The sequence below is a fragment of the Geotrypetes seraphini genome, chromosome 11 (assembly GCF_902459505.1).
Source record: "Geotrypetes seraphini chromosome 11, aGeoSer1.1, whole genome shotgun sequence".
NCBI lineage: Eukaryota > Metazoa > Chordata > Amphibia > Gymnophiona > Dermophiidae > Geotrypetes > Geotrypetes seraphini.
Genome location: NC_047094.1, coordinates 136424746 through 136448936, shown reverse-complemented (window position 1 = coordinate 136448936; position 24191 = coordinate 136424746). Strand labels below are relative to the sequence as shown.

The 24191-nt window shown below is 45.5% G+C and overlaps 1 protein-coding gene across 3 annotated transcripts in view; it reads right to left on the bottom strand.

Moving 5' to 3' along the window:
• PLCG1 (phospholipase C gamma 1) overlaps positions 1–24191 on the bottom strand; it is a 139493-nt gene that overhangs the window by 88051 nt on the left and 27251 nt on the right. The window lies entirely within an intron of this gene.

Sequence of the window (24191 nt, the reverse complement as noted above, 5' to 3'; positions counted from 1 at the left end):
CAAGTCACTTAATCCCCCCATTGCCCCAGGTACGTTAGTTAGGCTGTGAGCCTATCAGGATAGAGAGGGAATAAATTCATGTAAACTGCTCTGAGCTCCCCCGGGAGAATAATATAGAAAATGGAATAAATAAATAGTGTGAAAAGTTTCAGCCTCTGGTAACCAGAGCTGGTATTATGACATCATCATGCCTCATTCCACCAATAAGAGCCAACCTCATCAGTGACGTCACAGTAGCTTCATTGTCCTAGACTTGGTTCACTTTTGCTACAATTTGGTTTCTAGAATGGTGCAGTGGTTAAAGCTACAGCCTCAGCACCCTGAGGGTGTGGATTTGAACCCATGCTGATCCCTGTGACCCTGGGCAAGTCACTTAATCCCCCCCCCCCATTGCCCCAGGTACATTAGATAGATTGTGAGCCCACCGGGGAAGACAGGGAAAAATGCCTGAGCTCCCCTGGGAGAACGGTATAGAAATTTCAATAAATAGTGTGGACAGTTTCAGCCTCTGATAACCAGAGCTGCTATTGTGACATCATAATGCCTCATTCCACCAATAAGAGCCAACCTCATCAGTGATGTCACAGTAGCTTCATTGTCCTAGACTTGGTTCACTTTTGCTACATTTTGATTTCTAGAGTGGTGCAGTGGTTAAAGCTATAGCCTCAGCTGTGGGTTCAAACCCACGCTAAGGTTGTGGGTTCAAACCCACGCTGCTCCTTGTGACCCTGGGCAAGTCACTTAATCCCCCCCCATTGCCCCAGGTACATTAGATAGATTGTGAACCCACCGGGACAGACAGGGAAAATGCTTGAGTACCTGAATGAAAAACCACTCAACCTCCACCGATAAATATATAAATAATTTATAAATATTAAATTGCTGCATTGCTAAGAATTTCTGAAATAGACTAATGAAACTGGTACAGCAGAATGTCAGAAGGGAATAATTTTCTAAGTTAAGACAGTGGCACCTTCATGTCTCCTCAGCGGGAACCGTTTGAGCAAGTTCTGTGACGGAAATTTTGCTGTGCGGGAATAGGCTCCATGTTTTCCTTAAGGCCAGGTATGTTTTGCTACATCTCCTTCCAGTTTTTGAGTCTTGTATTTCCCAAGATATGTGGCATCATTAGTATGGGGTAATGTGTATTTTTAAATACAGCCAACATTCAGAATGATTAAAGAGAGCGGGAGAAACTCCTGACCGCTCAGATGGCAGCACTTAACCAATGAGTGGTTGTGGTAAGCACCAACGCCAAAACCAGCTAACTTTGGGGCATTCTGCAGGCGGAGTTGGCATTTATTTGGTTAAGTGCCGATATTCAGGCCTTGACCACATAAAATAAAATTCAAAGCAGCTCCTAAAGCCCAAAAAACTTCCGACAACATAGTCCCTGCCCACAATTTCCCCCCCCCCCCCCCCCCCCCGACAAAAAGGGCCCACCCCTGACTGTTTTACCCATGCTGCTGATACTGTGTCTCTTCTGTGCCCTGCTGCGAGATGAGGTATTGCTCAAAGTGGGTCTTAGCCAGGGGCAACCAGGGCTGTGGAGTCAGTAGATAAATGTTCCTCAGTTTTTTGTACTTCATACTGACTCCGACTCCAGGTACCCGAAATTTCCTCCGACTCCGACTCCACAGCACTGGTTAATTTTCAGATCGTTAAAATGGAATGTCAAGTTGAGAGAAATGAGCATTTTCGACACCACCTTCTTTTTGGTTCTAAGGCCGCAGAAGCTGCTCGCAACATTTGTGCTGTGTATATAGTGGGTGCTATAGCTGAAAGAATTGCTCATGATTGGTATGCCAAGTTCAAAAATGGAGTCGGTAGATAAATGTTCTGACTCTGACTCCTCAGTTTTTTGTACTTCTGACTCCGACTCCAACTCCAGGTACCCGAAATTTCCTCCGACTCCACAGCCCTGGGGGCAACAGAGGAGGGGAGAGAGAGAGGAAATTATACCAGATTACAGGGAGGGGGGGGGGGGGGGAGGGAGGAACAGGGAATAGAGAAGGAAAAATGTTGGACCTAGAGTGTGAGGGGAAGGGAATAGGACGCAGAATCAGATGCTGGACTGGACAGATAGAGAAAAGAATATGTCCGGTACCAAAGCAGTCCCATCCTTAAGCGGTTCAGCTTTCGTAGTTAAGGGCAACCTAAAACCGAATATTCAATGCTGGTGCCCAGACACGGGTCCAGCACTGAATATCCAAGAGTACAGCAGGCAGCGGACATAAATCCCGAATGCCATCAGCTGAATACCAGTCGATTTAAACAGATGCCCAGAAACTCATGAGGCAGGACGGCATCGAACAACAGGTAAAAAGAAGTGTATCAACGTTAACAGCCATGCCAAAAAAAACAAAAAACAACAACTGGCTCACTGGTGGCTCTCGTATGAGATATGACCAGCAGTTTCGAGGACCGGTTGCCCTCACTCATCTTCTCAGCAGGAAATCAGTGTCAGGTTCAAGACTTACTGCGTTAAATATGTCCAATAGCTTCGGCTACACACTTTGAAGAGCAGCGGAAGTGTCAGATATTATAATTCTTCATCCACACCCAGAGAAACGTTAACAAAGGAAGACCTCTCGCATCACTAAAAGAAACGATTGGCCAACAGATAAAACCAAGGTCAACACACTCATGCACTGCTTCGACCAGATACAGAACAAATCCAGCGAGCGAACTGCTCCTTTGAAGGGAACATGCCCTCAACCCACAGTATGATAAGAGAGTGGTTTTCTATATGTACAACAGATGCTGAAAGAATAATTATCACATTAGACCAAGGGGTCTCAAAGTCCCTCCTTGAGGGCCGCAATCCAGTCAGGTTTTCAGGATTTCCCCAATGAATATGCATGAGATCTATGTGCATGCACTGCTTTCAATGCATATTCACTGGGGAAATCCTGAAAACCCGACCGGATTGCGGCCCTCAAGGAGGGACTTTGAGATCCCTGCATATTACCAACTGACAAAAAGAGCTCAAAAGCCAGCAAGTGCATGATTGGAACAGGGAGCCTGCAGCTGGCAGCTAGCCTGCACAGCTACAATATCTGACATGATGGAGCAGTCCTCCGCCATCTGATCTGTGTTCTAACACAACAGATGATGGTAGAAAGAACCGGTGACCTGCTCTACCCACTTATTCCTAAACACACGGCTAAATTCCAGCTGCACATTCTGTGGTGGGACCGCCCTTGAGGAGCGTTCTTTCTTTCTCCTTTGTATTCACCTGCTAGGGTGCAGAAACAAGACAGGATTTCCACTAGGAGGGCGTAAGTGTGCAGAACACACTCATTTTCAGGGGGCAAACGTATATTTAAAATACATCAGCGGGCAGCAAAACATATAAGCATTATTTTGCAAGGGCACAAGTGGCAGAGGACTGGATTCAGAAAATGGCGCTCAAGATTCACTGCCCCAAAACAATCGGCGCTAAGCGTGATTCTATAAACAGTACATGCACTTTATAAAACCCGATTCCATGCCAAACTTTTAGGGGGCCAGATTTACACATGGTACAAAAACCAGGTGTAAATGCTGGCACCGAACTCGGGTCGTAGTCTACGAATCCATGCGCAACTTTTCAGAACGCCAAACCCGCCCTTGACGTGCCGTTGGCTACACTCTCTTTTCAGATACATGCTATAAGAAGTTAGGCACCGAACCTTATAGAAGAGCGTGAAGCCAGATGCGCGTACAAATCCTAATTGGAGCCAGTTAATTGCAATAATTGGAAATTAGCCCTCAATTATTGCTAGTTAGGGGTTTTCTACTCTAAGATGCGTGCGCAATGCAGAAACCATATATGGAACCCAGGGGACGGAGTATATATGCAAGGGAGCCTTCACAGGGGAGGTGCAGGGCTGGTGCTACCACTTGCGCACGATCCCGTTGCAGTCCGTTCTCGTTATTCAAAGCAGTACCTGTTCCCAGGTAAGTCTGTGAACCACAAAACTGCATCTATGGGAAAACAGAGGCTAGTTCCAGGTGCCTCAAAACTGCGTAAAATGAATAATGGATTCTATAGGAAAAATAGGGTCAGCATTTGACAAAAGATAGCAAACATTTATGCTGCCTTTTGCAAAGCTGTGGTAGAGGTTTCTATGAGAGAATGACATGGGGACAAATTTGTCCCCGCCCCCCACAGGAACTCAATTTCCCTGTCCCTGCGAGTTTTGTCGCTGCCCCTTTCCTGTAAGCTCTGTCTTAACTGCACAAGCCTCAAACACTTATGATTTTAAAGGGTTTGAGGCTTGCGCAGATGAGGACGGAGCTTAGGCATTGGTGGAATGAGGCATTACGACATCACAATCGGAGCTCTAGAATGTTGATACTTATGATTTTAAAGGGTTTGAGGCTTGTGCGGATGAGGACGGAGCTTAGGCATTGGTGGAATGAGGCATTATGACATCACAATCTCAGCTCTAGAATGTTGCTACTTAGGATTTTAAAGGGTTTGAGGCTTGTGCAGATGAGGACGGAGCTTAGGTATTGGTGGAATGAGCCATTATGACATCACAATCTGAGCTCTAGAATGTTGCTACTTAGGATTTTAAAGGGTTTGAGGCTTGTGCAGATGAGGATGGAGCTTGCAGGAATGGGGCAGGGACAGGAAAAATTTGTCCCCGTGTCGTTCTCTAGTTTCTACCATGGGTCGGCGAGATAAATGCTCAAACGCTTGTAGGATTCCTATGAGTGTCGGAGCATTTACCTCACTGGCCGATGGTAGAAACCTTCACCACAGCTTTTAAAAGGAGCCCTTCAAACAGACATGGGCAACTCCAGTCCTCGAGGGCCAGAATCCAATCGGGTTTTCAGGATTTCTCCAGTGCATGCAAATAGATGTCATGCATAGTCCTTGAGGAAATCCTGAAAACCCGACTGGATTCCAGCCCTCGAGGACTAGAGTTGCCCATTTCTACTTTAGAACATTGCAAACGTTTTTTTATTTGCAGTATTGTTTATAGAAGTAGCGCAACATTCTTAAACAAAATAATTGCACACAACAGTGCTAGAAAATCAACAAAATATGGATTCCTTCACAGTGAACTCATGGCTGACAGCACAAACAGATTTGGCGTTAGTCGAGAGGGTTCAGAGGAGAGCGACACATCTGATAAAAGGGATGGAAAACCTGTCATATGCTGAGAGATTGGAGAAGAGGAGACTTAGAGGGGACATGATAGAGACTTACAAGATCATGAAGGGCATAGAGAGAGTAGAGAGGGACAGAAAGAGAGAGAGAAAGGGAGACAGAGAGAAATAGAGAGAGAGAGCTAGAAAGAAAGAGAGAGAGAAATGGAGAGAGAGAAAGAGAGAGATAGAGATAGAGAAAGATTGGAGAAACTGGGTCTCTTTTCCCTAGAGAAGAGGAGACTTAGAGGGGACATGATAGAGACTTACAAGATCATGAAGGGCATAGAGAGAGTAGAGAGGGACAGAAAGAGAGAGAGAAAGGGAGACAGAGAGAAATAGAGAGAGAGAAAGGGAGACAGAGAGAAAGGGAGAGAGAGAGATAGAGAAAGATTGGAGAAACTGGGTCTCTTTTCCCTAGAGAAGAGGAGACTTAGAGGGGACATGATAGAGACTTACAAGATCATGAAGGGCATAGAGAGAGTAGAGAGGGACAGAAAGAGAGAGAGAAAGGGAGACAGAGAGAAAGGGAGAGAGAGAGATAGAGAAAGATTGGAGAAACTGGGTCTCTTTTCCCTAGAGAAGAGGAGACTTAGAGGGGACATGATAGAGACTTACAAGATCATGAAGGGCATAGAGAGAGTAGAGAGGGACAGAAAGAGAGAGAGAAAGGGATACAGAGAGAAATAGAGAGAGAGAAAGGGAGACAGAGAGAAAGGGAGAGAGAGAGATAGAGAAAGATTGGAGAAACTGGGTCTCTTTTCCCTAGAGAAGAGGAGACTTAGAGGGGACATGATAGAGACTTACAAGATCATGAAGGGCATAGAGAGAGTAGAGAGGGACAGAAAGAGAGAGAGAAAGGGAGACAGAGAGAAATAGAGAGAGAGAAAGGGAGAGAGAGAGATAGAGAAAGATTGGAGAAACTGGGTCTCTTTTCCCTAGAGAAGAGGAGACTTAGAGGGGACATGATAGAGACTTACAAGATCATGAAGGGCATAGAGAGAGTAGAGAGGGACAGAAAGAGAGAGAGAAAGGGAGACAGAGAGAAATAGAGAGAGAGAAAGGGAGACAGAGAGAAAGGGAGAGAGAGAGATAGAGAAAGATTGGAGAAACTGGGTCTCTTTTCCCTAGAGAAGAGGAGACTTAGAGGGGACATGATAGAGACTTACAAGATCATGAAGGGCATAGAGAGAGTAGAGAGGGACAGAAAGAGAGAGAGAAAGGGAGACAGAGAAATAGAGAGAGAGAAAGGGAGAGAGAGAGATAGAGAAAGATTGGAGAAACTGGGTCTCTTTTCCCTAGAGAAGAGGAGACTTAGAGGGGATATGATAGAGACTTACAAGATCATGAAGGGCATAGAGTAGAGAGGGACAGATTCTTCGAACTTTCAAAGAATATAAGAACAAGAGGGCATTCGGAAAAGTTGATAGGAGACAGATTCAAAACAAATGCTAGGAAGTTCTTCTTTACCCAACATGTGGTGGACACCTGGAATGCGCTTCCAGAGGGCATAATAGGGCAGAGTGCGGTACTGGGGTTCGAGAAAGGATTGGACAATTTCCTTCTGGAAAAGGGGATAGAGGGGTATAGATAGAGGATTACTGCACAGGTCCTGGACCTGTTGGGCCACCGCGTGAGCGGACTGCTGGGCACGATGGACCTCGGGTCTGACCCAGCAGAGGCATTTCTTATGTTGTTATGTTCTTATGTAAAACATGTATTTTGTCGGCGAGAGACACTCGCAGATGCTTCTAGCTCACTCTCTTGAAGCCTGGTGGCCATTTCTGGAAGCAAAGCCAAAAACCGGAAGCAAACATGAAAGGAAACGAAGCTTTTTTTCCATAAATATATGAACTTGGTGCAAAGAGCGGTCACAATGCACGCAACCACGGAATGCATGAACAACAAGAACGAACTGTACATTTCGCGTCAGGTCCACCCAGACGTTTGTTATAAAATAGCCCTCACCTCATGGCATTGGGGCACCGAAAAGTAGACTTAACTTCCTAAGGTCTCCCCCACAGCTGCCTCTCGAGTCCAACCATAAGGCTGCATTTTTTGTTCTGTATTTTAGACATTAATTCACACCTTTTCCTCGGAATGTGCTAGATAATGGTAGCGAACATTGTGTGCGCAGTCTGACAAGGTGTATACGATTGAAACTGGGATGAAATTACTGGACATTCATGCTGATTTAACCTTAATGTCTTTTAAAATGCTGTAAAAAACACTTTAGATCTCTCTGGTAAGCACTATATTAAGTTCAATGAACTTAATTCTCCAGAAATAAGCTGTGTTTTGAAGAAGGTAGGCAGGAACACATTGTATATTATAAATAAATTAACATAAAACTGAAAAACACAAAGGTGCTTCTTGCATGGCCCAACAAAGGAGTAAAATCAATGGAGGAAAAAACAAACCACCAGCTCAACTATATCCACATTATTAGCGGTATTCCTTCAATTCCACTCCTCCAGTTCAAATACTACCCAGTACTATTATTTATAATAAAATGCAATATACAACAATACAACATATCGCGTAAAATATAAAAAGATAGCATGTCTTCTCATAATCTAACCCTCCCCCCCAAAAAAAGATTTTGCTCCCTCGCCCTCTCTCCCTTAAAATGCTAACATAGGTCATAAAAGGCTCAACCGCGTTTCTCGAACGGCTGAACCCACAAAGATATTCTCTGTAAACAACCAACTGCTCAGCTTTCTCCTCTACTCTCAGAAGAAATGAAGAATCACCGTGCCTAAACGCTCATACGGAATATGGTGCAATACAAATCCGAGACACCACGGTGCAAGAACTGAAGTTTAAATTACTACACCACAGCTAAACAGCATCACATGGGTCTTGTAGACTCAGGGGCCTGCCCCAAAATGCACCACAGCGGGAGGTACACTGATTTATTTATCCATTCAATTTTCTCTACTGTTCTCCCAAGGGAGCTCAGAACGGTTTACATGAATTTATTCAGGAACTCACAATCTATCTAATGCACCTGAGACAAGGAACGGTGTGGGGTTTGAACCCACCACCCTCAGGGTGCTGAGGCTGTAGCCACATTCAGTCATAGCTTCTACACTGCTCATGGATTAAGCAGTCTTGGGACCAGGTTTGTCAGAAATTCAAGGCGGACACAGGACATAACTGTTGAGAAGGCATAGCCTGAAAGGGTGGGACAAGGGGATGTGTTTCTTTTTATTATTGGGTCCTGCTTATGGCTACAGTGGATAGACTCAAATACAAAAGAAAGTGCAGAATTGATGATCCTGATGAAATCTTTATTTGAAAACAGGTGCAGATAAATTAGAAAATAAAACACAATATAATAATATAAATCACAGTTAAAAAGTATGCGGTATACTCTCTTCTGCAGTGGATAGAGTCTCCACTACTGGATATTGGCTAATGGATCAACTATAATGTTATCTTGAATGCTTAGAGCAGTATTGCTCTGGTCAGGGGCTCCAAGAGCACCTCCTCTTGGCATGGAGGTATTATGACAGGTTGAGTTCTCAGGAAAAAAAAAAAGGGTACTGTCTTGAACGTGGGATCAAATTAGAATGGTGGGAGGGCCTGAAAGGGGGACTCAGGTTTAGGAGGTGGGGGTTGGGCCCTCAGTAGACTTTGGGCTTAGGAGTGGGACATTTGGAAAGGTGGTTTATAAAATTCAAGATGGGGGTGGGGTGGCGGGTCACATTATTCTGTAAAGTTAATACGTTGGCCTTTTCATATGCTTCTTACTGAATGGATCGCTTGATTTCATACAGATTCAATGGATCTTTTTTGATTGTTACATTTGCCGATTGTTTTTAGATTTCTCCATGCCACCAATAAACTAAACTAGAACTTAAAATTTTAGACCGTGTCATCTTTACAAAAATAAAGCTTGACTCAGCACTTAATGGAAAGGGGGAAAATAGTAAAAAGCAAAATTTACAAATTTGGTGAATAAAATAAAATAAAAGCAAAAACTTTTGGCTACGCACAAATGATCCATGGTGATGGAGAATAAAGGGTAAGACTGCAGATCTGTTTCACAAGTTCCTGCAGTTCTTGAGCAATCAGGACACAGCTGCCACCCAGGTGGTCCCCAAGGGGCTCCAATCCCAGTATTACTACAGACCATGCACCCTCGGATAAGTCACATTCCAGCAACACTCAATCCACTCAACTACATGTGGGTGAAGACGGCAGATGTGCTTCAGGAGGTACAAACTTGCCTCTGTTGTTAACACGATTCTCAGAGGCAAGAGCCAGGCTACAACCAAGCGCTGAGTAAGACAAAGAAATGCCTTTTAATACTCCTGGTCTTCGATCCCTCCCTGCCTGGCGCCAGAGCCCCTCACCTCTCCGTCTCAGAGATGGCCGGCTCTGTGCCCAGGACAGCTTCTGTGTTCACAGTACAAACATATGTATGTTCTGTGGTGGTTCCGGGAGATGCGGGGATGCAACCGAGCAGACCCACAGGAAAAAGAAAGAAAGGGAGGGCACTCCCTCCTCCTGAGGAGCTGCCAGAAAGTACACACACAGTCAGGGAAATAAGATTTGTTCAAGCTTCGAGGTCTGGGCTAACTTTAAGACATAGGTTTAAACAGGAAATCCCTTGCACTCTCACAGCTGGCAGTGAACCATCAGCTCAGAGGTCCCAAGGTGTTCCAGCCTGCTAGACGTGACTGAATGATGGAGTATATTTTGGGCAAGCGTCTAGGTGCACGGGCAATGGTGAAACTTGTGAGGAAAATGACGTTCAGGGCCAGTCAAGGGTTCTGGCATCCTAAGCAAATCTTCAGTCGCAAGCGCGCCCAGGCACACACCAAAAATTAATGCTGCAAATTAATGTATATTAATAATTTAATAATAATTTATTTTTTTTGTATACCGCTATACCAAAAGTTCAAAGCGGTTCACAATGTCCAGCTCTCTTGATTGTAAACCGCCTAGAAGTCGCAAGATTGTGGCGGTATAGAAGAATAAAGTTATTATTATTATTATAACAGAGTGAAAAATACATGCAATCAATATATATAAAGTACATTAAAACAGTAAAAAAATGCATCAATTAAAAGTTGAAAAGCAGAAGTAAACAGTGCCACAACTAAGATGCGAACATGTCAAACAGGCGTGTCTTTAGCGATTTTCTAAAGCCAGAATAGGAAGTAGCTTCTAATATAGGTTTTCCAAGCCATGTATTCAGTTTAGCGGCCTGGAATGGTGACATTCTATCAAAAGACTTCTTTTCCTGACATGATTCTAGAGAAGGGGAATTCAATAGATTTATTCTACGTGTGCTTTTATTAGAATAGTTCAAAGAAAACTGAGAAGCAAGATAATCCTGGTAACATCCCCAAAACTGCTTTGTAACAAATGCAGGAAAACTGGAACAGGACTCTGGATTCTACTGGCAACCAATGAAGTTTTTGATAAAAAGGGGTGATGTGTTCCCATTTTTTTAGTCCAAAGATAAGGCGAACGGCAGTGTTATAAATCAGTCTCAGTTTTTTTAGTATTTTTTTGTAAACCCCTAAATATATATTACCACCATAATCTAGAATACTCAAAATGGATTTAACTATGTGAAATTTAACCTATATACTGTATTTTATGCACATGGGTATTAGATCACTAGTATGTGTAGAGTTAGGATGAAAACTATAACTATGGTAAATGTTAACTTTATATTATGTATGTAAACCTGTAACCCGTTCTGAGTTCTGAGCTCTTTGGGGAGAACGGGATAGAAACGGTAGCAGTTTTTAGCACTGGCCATGGCGCTAACAGCTCCGGTGCTCATAGGAATTCCTATGAGCGTCGCTGTCGCCGTCGTGGCCCGGTGCTAAAAACCTCGCTGAAGTTTTGTAAAAAGAGGAGGGTTTAAAAATAAATAAAAAGTTTAAACAGCCTCCTCCTGCTCCCTCCATCCCCGTCGCCCCCATTCCCAGCCCCAGAAATATTCTTCTTTTAGACCTGCCACGCCAAGATCCCAGGAGTATTTCTGTCTCTCTCCCTGTCCAGGTGTCTGGATGGCTTTTCAAAACTCGGCACTTTTGTCCAGGTTCTGAAAAGCGTCGAGATCAGGGGCTGCGTCTGGAGGGCATCTGCTTGGTGACATTATCGCATCCACGCACGTGCGTACGGCGCTCCAGACTCACTCTGATGAAACGAGGTTTATGTGGGGTTCGGGGGGGGGGGGCTACATGTCCTCTTTTTCCCCCGATCTAAAATCTGGTGGCCCTACATTCAATCCGCAGTGTTCACCCAGGGATATTTTTTTTTTTTAACTGAGGAAACATGAAATAGGGATTTACAGAACTGATAAGTTTTCACAGGATCTGATTAACTTATTCGAAGGGTTCAAAATGGTCCCCTGCCAAATTTCACTAAGTAGCTCGAGTTAGATACAGAAAACAAGGCATTCTGGGAGGCAGGTTCAACATCAAAGAAGGAAAATACACAGGCAGATGTGGGGCATCCACAAACCTTACACCAGATGAGATTTCTCAAGATATTTTCTACTCCAAATGTCTAGCAGACATCAAAACCAGAACCTTAATCCAGGCCTAATCCTCACACATTTTAGAAAGAACTCAACTTACCTCTCAAATATCACTTGAAAGAGAACATTTCATGGGAGCCATTGTTCTGACAAAACGTAAAACTCCCGAGTCCCCCCCCCTCACTAAAATCTCACTTTAGCTTTTATTTAAGCATAAACAACACTAGGCCCGAGAAACAAACCCTGATTACAGTAAGCCTGTTAGGTCTCTCTCTGCTACGTGTTTTATTGAGTTTCTGTGTGTATTTTAGGAATTTGTTTAAACTTTTATTTATTTTGTTAAATTGTATCCCCAACTTTGTGTAATCTCTAAGCTTTGAAGATAGGGGTGGGTTATACATTTTTAAATAAATTAGATTAGAGATTGTGGACTGCTTGTTCTTCTAGTGAAAGCCTTGTGATGCCAGAAGATAAACGTGGCCACGGCTTAGCAGGTTAATTCTAGGTTAGCAGGCTACGGTTTCTAAGTCTTAAAAACTTAGGTATGCTAATTGATTCAACGTGTAGCATGGAGTCAAGCAGCTTGGATTCAAATATTCTAATTATACACCTTAATCATCTTTTTATTTTTAATGAAAAACCAACGTGTGAAATAAACCAAAAGTCTGAAAACTCAGGAGAAGTCCAAATGAACTGAAAAAAAGGTTTTGCCCTGGGCTCGGGTCTTTAGTAGGCAGCTCCAGAAGTTAGAATGCCACCAGGCCCCAAATTAGGATGGGAAGGGGAACCTCTAGGGTTACCAGATTTAGTGGAGCCAAGAACATAAGAAGCGCCATCTCCGGAACAGACCCTAGGTCCATCAAGTCCGGCGATCCGCACACGCGGAGGCCCCGCCAGGTGTACCCTGGCATAGTTTTGGTCCCCAAATCGCTCCAAGCTTCTCGTAAAGAGAAGTGCATCTAGCCTACCCCTCCCATGTCACTTCATGCCACTCATAAGGAGATGTACATCTAACTTACTCTTAAATCCTAGAACGGTGGATTCCGCAATTACCTCTTCTGGGAGAGCATTCCAGGTGTCCACCACTCGTTGCGTGAAGCAGAACTTCCTGATATTTGTCTTGAACTTGTCCCCCCTTAGCTTCAGCCCTTGTCCTCTTGTTCGTGCCACATTGGACTTTGTAAATAATGTTTTTTCCTGCTCTATTTTGTCGATTCCTTTCAGTATTTTGAATGCCTCGATCATATCCCCTCGTAGTCTCCTTTTCTCAAGGGAGTACAACCCCAGTCTCTTAAGTCTTTCCTCGTAATCCAGGTTCTCCATACCTTTCACCAGCTTTATTGCTCGTCTCTGCACCCTCTCTAGCAATTTGATATCCTTCTTTAGGTATGGAGACCAATGCTGGACGCAGTATTCCAATTGTGGTCTGACCATCGCCCTATAAAGCGGCATTATGACTTTCTCCGATCTACTCGTGATTCCCTTCTTTATCATGCCTAGCATTCTATTCGCGTTCTTTGCTGCCGTCGCACATTGCACCGACGGCTTCAGTGTCCTATCGATTAATACTCCCAGGTCCTTTTCCTGTTCAGATTTTCCCAGAGTTGACAAGTGTCCCCGCCCCCTGTTCTACTTTAGCCCCGCCCAAACCTCTTCTCATCTTTCCTTCAGCTGGAGGGCCTCTGAGCATGCGCGGATGTGACGGGATGATGTCACACTCATGTGCACGTGCGCGCATCACTGTGTCACATCCGTGCATGCTTGGAGGCATTCCAGATGCGGCTCCGAGCTTGGCACTCTTTGAAAACCCAGAGAAATGGGTTTTTAAAAAAAAAAAAATCCTTTCACTCATCCTTCAAAAAGAGGGTACGTTCAGGTTTTCCCCACACATCTGGCAACAAGTGGCGCCCCTCCCCGGCCTCCTTCTCTACATTCCCCCCTTCCCTTACTCCGTACCTTTTTTCCAGGCGAGCGCACGATCTTGCTTCCCACATCGTGCCGGCTATCCCTATGATGTCACTTCCTGGGTGCGAGACCTGGAAGTGATGTCAGAGAGGCGACACCGATGCGGGCAAGTTTGTAATGCTGCTCGCGTAGGAAAAATTAAAGGTACGAGAGAAGGGAAGGGATGCATGGTGGTGAGTACCCGCGCCTTTTACAAAGATCGCGCCTGGGGCGGACCAACCCCCTCCTCCCGCATGCCCCCCTACGATGCCCGTGCTGGTAACTCTAGAATATCACATTTTTACCTTTTGAAAGTATTTCAACTTAACACGAACCACGATTTCTTTCCATGCAGAAGCCAAAGCAAAGCACAATCTAGTCCAAACAGCAGTAACCCCTACTTCCCTCTGCTCACCATGGTCCAGGGTATGTTTTACACAAGCACCCATGGGGTGGAGATGAGGATCCTGAGGTGGGAACCGTGAGTCAAATGCAAACTAGCAAAGAGCTCAATGCATGTTTCAATTCTGCAAAAAGGTCACCATTTTTATCATCATTTTGCGAGAAGAGTTCAAAAAAATTAACTCTCAGATCACTTAATTTATTTATTTTAAAAACTTCTAGTCCGCCTATCAACTAGGCAGATTACAAATTCACATACATAATGTAAAATGACATACGCACACTGCACAAATTAAAATAAATGTAAAATATCAAAGCCTCAGTTCAAATGTGGCCCTTGTGAAAGAACTACCGACATCCCCTGAGTTATAGAAAGTTTTAACAAATACACTAGATGGGTTTTTAGGTCTGAATTCAGAACACAATCTCAATGACCCTTTCATCGCATGCCATAGTCTTGGGCCAGCTACCAAAATCGCTGCCATCCAGGTCTTTGGTCAAGGGACAATCTCATTGCCGTGTGTGAGCGTAACTCTCGTTTTGGCTGTGCCTGAGTCAAACACTGTGGTGTCTCCCCGTAGAGTACATGATGTACTTTAGACAAAGTTTTGTACTCGATACGGTACTCAAAGGGCAACCATAGTAATTGCTTCATAACTGGCGATATATGCTCGTAGCGAGTGAGATACCCCTACGATCATCCTTGCTGTTGTATTTTGATTTTGTTACACCCAAAAACAACACGTTACAAAAGTCTAGTTTAGTAATGACAAGACCTTGGATTCCTACTTGAACATCTCGCATTGATGACCTTGGCTTTACTCTAGAGCAGTGTTTCGCAAAGTGTGTGCCTCCTAAGATTTCAGGTGTGCCGCGACACACTGGCGAGGAGGAAAGATCTCCATGCCGACTGACTGCCTACAGGATATGCCTCTCGTGGCGAGAGGCATGTCTTGTAGGAAGTCAGTCAGCACAGATGACTCTCCTCCTCTCCCCGCACCTCCCGGATCCCTCCACCGAAGCGGGTCGCAGCCAGATGGGCCTCTGCGCATGCGTGTGACAAAACCGCGTCGATGTCTGTGCACGGGCACTAGATTTAGCGTGCCACCAGCCAGAAAGTTCTCTCTTAACAACATTCAGAATGTCATTTTCCATCTCTTCGGCTAAGTGTTACAATCACAGCAGCCATGTCATATCCATCAACTGAAGAAACCGCTCTAGTCCTGGGTCTGTCTCAGTGCATGCAGGGCTTTGTAGACCTGGTCCTTTCCACCATTACCCCCCCCCCCGGCCCATGGCATAGCCACAGATGGGCTGGGTGGGTCCAAGCGCATCTGTGATGTAGTTAGCATGGATCCCCAAGCTCCGACAACCGAGAACCGCTGGCATCTATCTCCCCTCCCCCACCCCTCCCCATGGGTGATTCTGGTGTACCTTTCAAACACTTCAGTTCTTTGCCAGCAGCAAGTAATTATTATTTTAATAATTTATATTCCGCAATTCCTACAATTCTATACGGATTACAAATTATTCAGGTCCTCAAGCATTTTCCCCTAACTGTCCCGGTGGGCTCCCACTCTATCTAACGTACCTGGGGCAATGAAGACTAAGTGACTTGCTCAGGGTCACAAGGAGCAGGGCAGGATTTGAACCCACAACCTCAGAGTGCCGAGACTGTAGCTCCACACACCTCCACCCTTACATGCTACTGCGTCAGCCCCAGATCAACACTCCCTCTAAGGATTGGCTGGGGGCGGGCAAATTTTTTCTAAATGTGAGCGACAAGTTGTAAACACCAACAGTTTTCCACCTTTGCAAGTATTTTTGTGAGCGACCACGTAAAATCTGTAAGCGATGCTCCTAGAATGTATGAGCGACAGCTCATGTGTTCAGCTTAAGAAGGAACATAGACCCAGACCCTTTCCTCCGATGCAGCTTCCTCTTTCCACGGGAAGGACAGAGTCAGAGCACAGACGCATCATAGACATTTTCCATGTTCTTTTAAGAAGTTAACATCCCTAGTGACATCAGTGCCATTTACTAAGGTTAACAAATTTGGGTTACAGGAAGGGTGGTAGATGCGGGGAACAGTCTCCCGGAAGAGGTGGTGGAAACAGAGACTGTGTCTGAATTCAAGAGGGCCTGAGATAAGCATGAGAGAGGAAGAGATAACGGTTACTGTGGATGGGCAGACTGGATGGGCCATTTGGCCTTTATCTGCCATCATCTTTCTATGTTTCTATAACCATAAAGCTCAATGACATCACAATGCAGGTGTAAAGAGCCTTAGCCTATAGGAAGAGGAGATGCAAATGTTAAGAGCCTTAGCCAATAGGGAGAGGAAATGCAAATGTTAAGAGCCTTAGCCAATAGGGAGAGGAGGAGACAGAGGATGCTGTGGATGGGCAGATTGGATGGGCCATTTGGCCTTTATCTGCCATCATCTTTCTATGTTTCTATAACCATAAAGCTCAATGACATCACAATGCAGGTGTAAAGAGCCTTAGCCTATAGGAAGAGGAGATGCAAATGTTAAGAGCCTTAGCCAATAGGGAGAGGAGGAGACAGAGGATGCTGTGGATGGGCAGATTGGATGGGCCATTTGGCCTTTATCTGCCATCATGTTTCTATGTAAAGTAAAAAAAAAAAAAAGAGGACATGCGGTTCTGCCCCCTGTCACGTTCCCACACTAACCTTTGTCTTCTCCCTCAGTTCTTCCAGTGCTGGGGGGTTGAGGAGTTATCAGTGGCATAGTAAAGGGGGGAGGGGTCTTCTCCAGGTGCCGTCTTGCAAGGAGCTCCGGCATCCGTCCTCTTCTTTGCCCCCCTACTCCTTTCCCAACCTTCCCCTCCCCCGTACCTCTTTCATTTTTCTGGTGCGAGCCCGCACTGGTGTTGGCTCTCTCCGACATCACTTCCAGGCGCCTAGGAAGCAGCATCAGAGGGAGAGCGGACGTGACACGGGCAGTAAGTTTGTGATGCTGCGCGCGCTAGGTACCGGGGGGGGGGGCCACTCCCCCTCGCTACACACCACTGGGAGTTATCCATAGACCCCACAACCAACCTCACTAACTAAAGCAGACAGAAATGCCATGTGGAGAGACCTGGGCTATAATTCCCAGCTCCGCTTTCCACACCGCAGCTTAGCTGGGCAAAGGTTGCCGCAGAAGTGGCGCTCGCACCCCATGTAGAGCAGGGGTGTCAAAGTCCCTCCTCGAGGGCCGCAATCCAGTCGCATTTTCAGGATTTCCCCAATGAATATGCATGAGATCTATTTGCATTCACTGCTTTCATTGTATACTAATAGAAATCATGCATTGGGGAAATCCTGAAAACCCGACTGGATTGCGGCCCTCGAGGAGGGACTTTGACACCCCTGATGTAGAGAGAGAGTCAGTTAGCCACTCAGCAAAAGCACAATAGAGTGAAATGTCTGCATTAGAGAATAGTTAATTCAATTTAATGCAGTCTTGTAACCTTCACTTTCAACAAAAAGACACACAAATCTTTCCCCCCCCCTGATTTCTTTGGAAACTAGACAGAAAGTCTTTTGGTTCAACCTCGAATACTGTTCATTCAGCTACAGACGTCGCATCTTGATCTTATCTGCCAATTCCTCTCTGCAGTAATTAAGGAGACAGACAAGAGCTGGAAGTTATAGGAGAGTCACACAAACGGTGGAAGTAAAAACAATAACATTGAAAAAAAAAAAAAAAAAGAGAGAGAAAACTCCAGAAAATCACTCAGGTTAGTCCATTGCAAAATAGTTTCTTCACCATCTGGCAGCTCATTAGTAGACTAACGCAGACAAATTTTCAGTGTGGTGTTCAGCCCTGCAAAGGACCAGGGCCAGCTAGGGATACTGTGGATTCAGCATTCGCAGACCCTGAGGGAAGAACGTGACAGACGTTGCATAAGAGCGACACCTAGTGGCCAGACTTTAAGCCCACGACTGGAGGGTTCCAAAGGATTGTTGCTACAGTAACTGGGCCAAATGAGTTAGACAAGGGATACGACACAGGAGAAAATCCCTTTCCACCAGATAAATGCAAATGAAGATTGGTGGAGAGGCAGGTTTTGGCCAAAGCATCCAATGGAAGTCATGTGTCTTTACTGCATCACATCCAGACATGGTCACACGACATGAACAGGATCGAGCTGTCATAATTTCCACTACAACACCGGAGGTCAGTCCAGCCAGGAAAGAGGGGACGTCCCCATGCGAAGCACAAATCTGAAGGCTGCTCGGACTAACTCATGCACTTACTATCTCAAAACCCTGCATGAAAAATCAGGATGCCAGGCTTCCTGCACAGAGCACGATGCAACCTCTGCTCTCTGAACCACAAGTACCTGTAGCAGCACGATGCAACGTGCGCTCTCCTCCCTCACCCCGGTTTCCTCTGCACCATGCACTACATAACCCACTTCCTGCAGCTCGAGCAGTTTTCTCTCTGTATCAAAGCACTTCTTCCCTTCGTCCCCTCTTTTTGCATTTCATCTTGGTGAAAATTCCCGTCGCTCAGCGTCCATGACCCGTCACAACCCAGACCTGAGCACACATACCCTGTTTCCCTGAAAATAACACACTGTCTTATATTAATTTGGGGTCCAAAAAACGCACTAGGGCTTATTTTGGGGGGATGTCTTATTTTTGGGGTGTACAACGATCATCTCTCACCCATCCTCTTGTAAAGCATTTTTCTATCCCTCCCTTCCATTCCTCCATGCAGCAGAACCCCACCGATCCTCCATTCCAAACAGCAGCAGCACTGAACAGGCTGCTTCGCGGCCTTCCCCGCTGGGGCCTTCCCTGTGCTGCGTCACTGATGACATCATCACTGATGCAGCAGAGGGATGGAAGGCTGCGATGCAGCCTGTTCAGTGCTGCTGATTGGAACGGAGGTATGTCGGCCTCACGGTGGAAGGGTCGGCGGGGTTCTGCTGCAAGGGATGAGAAGGAGGGATGGAAAGAGGCTGCACAAGGGGATGGGTGAGAGGGGAGGAAAGATGCTGCACATGGGGGGGGGGGAAGAAAGCGCTGCTGCCGGCGAATCGGGCAGTGTTGGGGACATTCAGGAGGGGCTTCGGGAGTTGATCCAACTAGGGCTTATTTTGGGGGTACGGCTTAAATTAGGACCTATCTCGAAAATCATGCTAGGGTTTATTTTCGAACTTACAGCCTGTGTCAAATTACAGGGCATGACAATATTAAGAAAGGTTAATATTTGGGCATTTGAATGGAAGACCAGTGAAAGGCTAAGGATACTTATCGATACCCATTAAATTCAGAGCCAAAAGGTTTCTGTGCTGAAACCTAGGACAGGGAGAACAGTGAGAACATTTTAGCTTCAATGGTTAACGATATAAAACAGCATTCAACATATGCCAGGCAGAGGAAGCTGGTTGAATTTATTATCCCAATTTGTAATGTTGACAAGATCAAGGTTCCAACTCCTGTCATAATTCATACTTGGAGCTCCACATTTTTACAAGAGACCTATCCCTGAAAGGCCTTTCAACGTCATCATCCAGGAATAAATCCACCCTAGATTGATAGAGAGTACGACCAAAACCTCAGGCTAAGCCAGGGGTAGGCAATTCCGGTTCTCAAGAGCTGGAGCCAGGTAAGGTTTTCAGGATCTCCACAATGAATATGTATGAGATGGATTTGCATGCACTGCCTCCTTGAGCTGCAAATCTATCTCATGCATATTTATTGTGGATATCCTGAAAACCTGACCTGGCTCCGGCTCTCGAGGACCGGAAATGCCTACCCCTGGGCTAGGCCAAAAAGCCCTCAGCTACACATGGATGGTCTATATCAGTGTTTCTCAACTCGGTCCTGGAGTCCCCCCTTGCCAGCATAGCCACAATGAATATGCATGAAAGAAATTTGCATATAATGGAGGCAGTGTATGCAAATCAAGTTGATGCACATTCATTGTGGATATCCTGAAAACCTGACTGGACTTTCTGACATTCAAAAGGATAGCGGCAGGCACTGAAGAACCTCATTTCGGAGCCCCTGAAACTATGCAAAACCTGAGCTGGAAAAAACACAAATAAAATCAGGACAGGGTGAGGGGGCATCTTATGGTTTATATCAGTGGTTCTTAAACCAGCCAGTTTAGGACTTGGGACAAAATTCTGGTCGGAAATGTGGTATAAAGAAAGACGTAGTGGTGGTCTGGACGATCAACCGCCTGGATGTCCAGATAGACAATTTTTGAAAATACAATATTTTGGATTTAGAGGGCCATAATCAAAAGAAACGTCTAAGTCCGATTTGGACATAGGGTTCTAGTCACCCAAAGTCAGCAGCAGAAAAATGTCCTTTCTTGAAAAGGGTGTCAGGTCAAAAGCGCGCCGGGACAAAGGCGTGCCCAGACAATTGAGCGCAGCGCGGAGGCGTGCACCGCTCAAAATTACTGTTTTTAGGGCTCCGACAGGGGGGGGGGGAACCCCCACACTTTACTTAATAGACATCGCGCCGCGTTGTGGGGGCGTTGTGGGGGGTTTCAGGGGTTGTAACCCCCCACATTTTACTGAAAATTTCACTTTTTCCCTGTTTTTAGGGAAAAAGTTAAGTTTACAGTAAAATGTGGAGGGTTACAACCCCCCAAACCCCCCATAACGCCGGCGCGATGTCTATTAAGTAAAGTGGGCGGGTTCCACAACAAAACCCCCCGTCAGAGCCCCTAAAAACTGTAATTTTCTTCGGCACACGCCTCTGTCTTGCGCTCAGTTGTCGGCGCGGGCCTTTGTCTATGAACCCTTGAAAAGTACATCTAAAATACATCCAGGCGTTTGATCGTACAGACTGCCACTATATCTATCTTTATTCAACATTCTCGACCCAAAATTCGACCAAGTCCCAAACGCCCAGAACAAGACCAATTGGACGTGGGAGTGGGGCCAATCTTGCGATGGACTGGCCACCCAGACATGGCAACAGAGCAGTGGGGCACCTTACAGGGGGGTACTGCTGTGAACGTCACATAATGGGTGCCACATAAGCATCTCACCAGAACTCCCTTATAGGTTAAAGTGAGCCCCCCCAAACCCACCTGTCTACAACCCCAATAGCCCTTATGGCTGCAAGTACCACCTATATGGCAGTAGAGTAGGGTTTTGGTGGCTGCACAGTGAAACTCAAAACTCCAAGGGGCTCAGCAGATGGTGTGGGACCCCCCCTCCCCATCCCCCCCCCCCGGCTTCATCAGAATTATGCCCTGAAGTTTTGCTTTTCCATCCACCTCCCAGTATAATCATGGAAAGAACGTATAAATCGTGCGTGATACAGAATTACTTTTTATTTTATTTCTGAGACTAGAAAGTCCCTCAGCTGTGAATCAGGCACATGTAATCCCAAGTGTCCTGTGACTTTAACCCTTTGCTTCCCCTTCAGTATCTTTCATAAAAAGGTCAACTGGAAGAATGTTGAAAACCAGCCCCAAACGCTCAAGGAAGAAAGAAAAGCAGCAGTGATTTTGGCGCACCCGAAGACAACTGCAAAAGGCTACTTTGAAATGATTTTGGCATTTATTTTAGAAGCACTTGGGCCTATATTTTATGTGGCAGCTTCTCTACTACTAAGGCTTCTCTTACAATGAAAAATACCGTTCCAGAGGGGAGGGAAGTCAAAACTTTCAATCACAACATAATGACCGAGACGTAATGACGGTCCCCATCTCTCTCAGAAACAGCATTAGTCAGACTTGAGCCCTTAAATGATTCCAATGCATCACTCAAACATCAGCGCAAGGCCCAAGCACTATATTTCAGACACAAAAATCTAAGAGCACAACCTTCATGGCCCACTTTTAGTTTTGAACTAGAACATTATGAAGACAATTCGGCAAACCAGCGTTTCCTTTTTTGGCACTCTGGATGCAGCGTGAGGAGGGTCGATTCTAAAATGGAATCAAGTCACCCTGATGTTGCTACAGAACACTTGTGCCAACCTGCCTTAGAGCAACAAAAAGAAGGCACCTCCGCTTATGCCAAGCAAATGAGTCGTAGGAGGGCACCTCGGCTTATGCCAAGCCAGTGAGAGTCGTAGGAGGGTGTGCCTAGATCTGTCAATCAACACATGCATCTATAAGTGTCACTCCCACAACACCCCCTCCCCTTTTCAAATTACACACTTCTCGTGTCACTTACGCATAAGCTTACAGACTTGCACTGTGGGAAAAAGTGCAAACACCTGGTGCCTATATTGCATTTACTGACGTCAGACATGACAATTTCCCTCTATGGGCATACTTCAACCATGTTCCCAGAGAAGCTATACCCATGTCTGAACCATGACAAAGAGCCTAGAAATCCAAGGTTCTTTGCTCTCCCTGGTATCTGTTCCAAATACAATTCAGACCTACAAATGTACTCGCTCAGCTGCCCCTCACTACCTCTCTTCACTTATCCCCCCTTTGAGCTCCAGTCAGCTGGTAAGTCCATCCTATCTGTGCCCTTCTCTTCAACTGCCAACTCCAGACTCCGTCCCTTCTGCCTTGGAACAAGCTGCCCAAATCCCTCCGGCGGGCTCCGTTTCCGGCAGTGTTCAAGGCCCAGTTAAAAACCCACCTCTTTGAGAGTGTTTTCGACTCCTAACTCCTCTCACCTATAGGTCATGTCTGTCTGTCTGTCTGTCTGTCCAAGTTAGATTCTGAGCAGGGACCATCTATAAATGTCAAAATGTACAGCGCTGTGTACATCTTTCAACGTTATACAAGTGATAAGTAATAGTCGTAGTGATCCAGGATTGCTAGGCAAACTAATATTTGATCCTATGATTCTGCCTCATCCTGGGTGAATTTAGGGACTGTAAGGAAATCATTAGGGCAGAGAAACACTGAAAAGGCTGACTGTGGACCTCAGATCACCCAACTGGTCTTCAGACTCACAAAACCAGATGGCTTTGGGGATATTAGTTAGGCTGAAATTAAAGTTCACCCTTCTACTGCTCTTACACACCCTCGCAGAGCAGGGCCATTGCAGTCAGCCAAAGCACAAGCTAGGCCCCACCACGGAATCTCTGCCATGCAAATGGGCACCTCCTTTGGCACAGAGGGGAAGGCAGTGAGGCACCTTGGCCCTTGCTAATATCATCATTCAAGTTGCTATTGAGAGAGTCTGCAGTGGGGCACTGGACGACCTCCACAAATAGAAGCTTAACACCCTGAAGCTATAATTGAAATTGGGAATTCAGTGAATGGGGTTCCTTGTATTGCTAGAAAAAGTTTGTTTAATTTTTTTTCCTGAGCTTGTCGTTCATATGTTTTGCAGTAAATATATCCCATTTAGGCAGAGTTCTCCTGTGCTGTTTGTCCTCCAATCAAGGACACCAGCCAAAAATGTTTAAGAACGAGAGGCACTAGTTCTCTTAGATTTTTTTGCGGCATTTCATATATTTTTTTTTAAAGGAAAGGGAGGGCTGGAGATCTGTTCATTCCATTTTTCTCTGCCCCTTCCTCCAGCCTGTCTCCCTGATGTGTTGGTCTGCGGCAAAAAGTCAGCTCACTTAGGACTGGCTTTGGATAGGAAACAACTGCCTAAAGCACCAGATTTTGACAAAATTAAATACCTGAGCAAATGGACTGGACTTAACCAGTGGCGTAGTAAGGGTGAGGGGCGCCCGGGGGCGGTGGCACCCCTCCCCCGCCACGTGCACGCCCCTTTGCCTTCCCCTGCACTTTTCTGGCACTCTCTCTGATGTACTTCCTAGGCAGGTCAATGCGATGATGTCACATTCGTTTCTTTCAGGTTTCTCTTTTACCCTCCCTAATGTTCTCTCCTTTTATGGTTCTCTTCTGTTCCTCTTTACCTAGTGTATTGATTAGTCTGTAAGTCTGTCGGTCTAACCCATTATTTTAAATTTTAAACGATATGTTTAAACAGATGTGGTCCCAAGCTTGGGGAGAGGTTGTGTGGGGGTGGAATGTGGCAGAACCAAGTGTCTTTTTTTTTTTTTTTTTGGGGGGGGGGGGGTTATAGAGGAAATCTGGCAACCCTAGGTATATCAGGCCTGTAGCAGATTGGTGTTTTTTTTTATGCAGAAAGCTCTTCGTTACCTTCCTGCAGATAATTAACATGCAGCAGTTACAGAAACACACTGACTTTAGGAATATCTCTCCTTCCCCCTCTCCCCCCAAATTTTAATCACTCCCTTTGCAAGCTCTATCCAACCTGGCGTT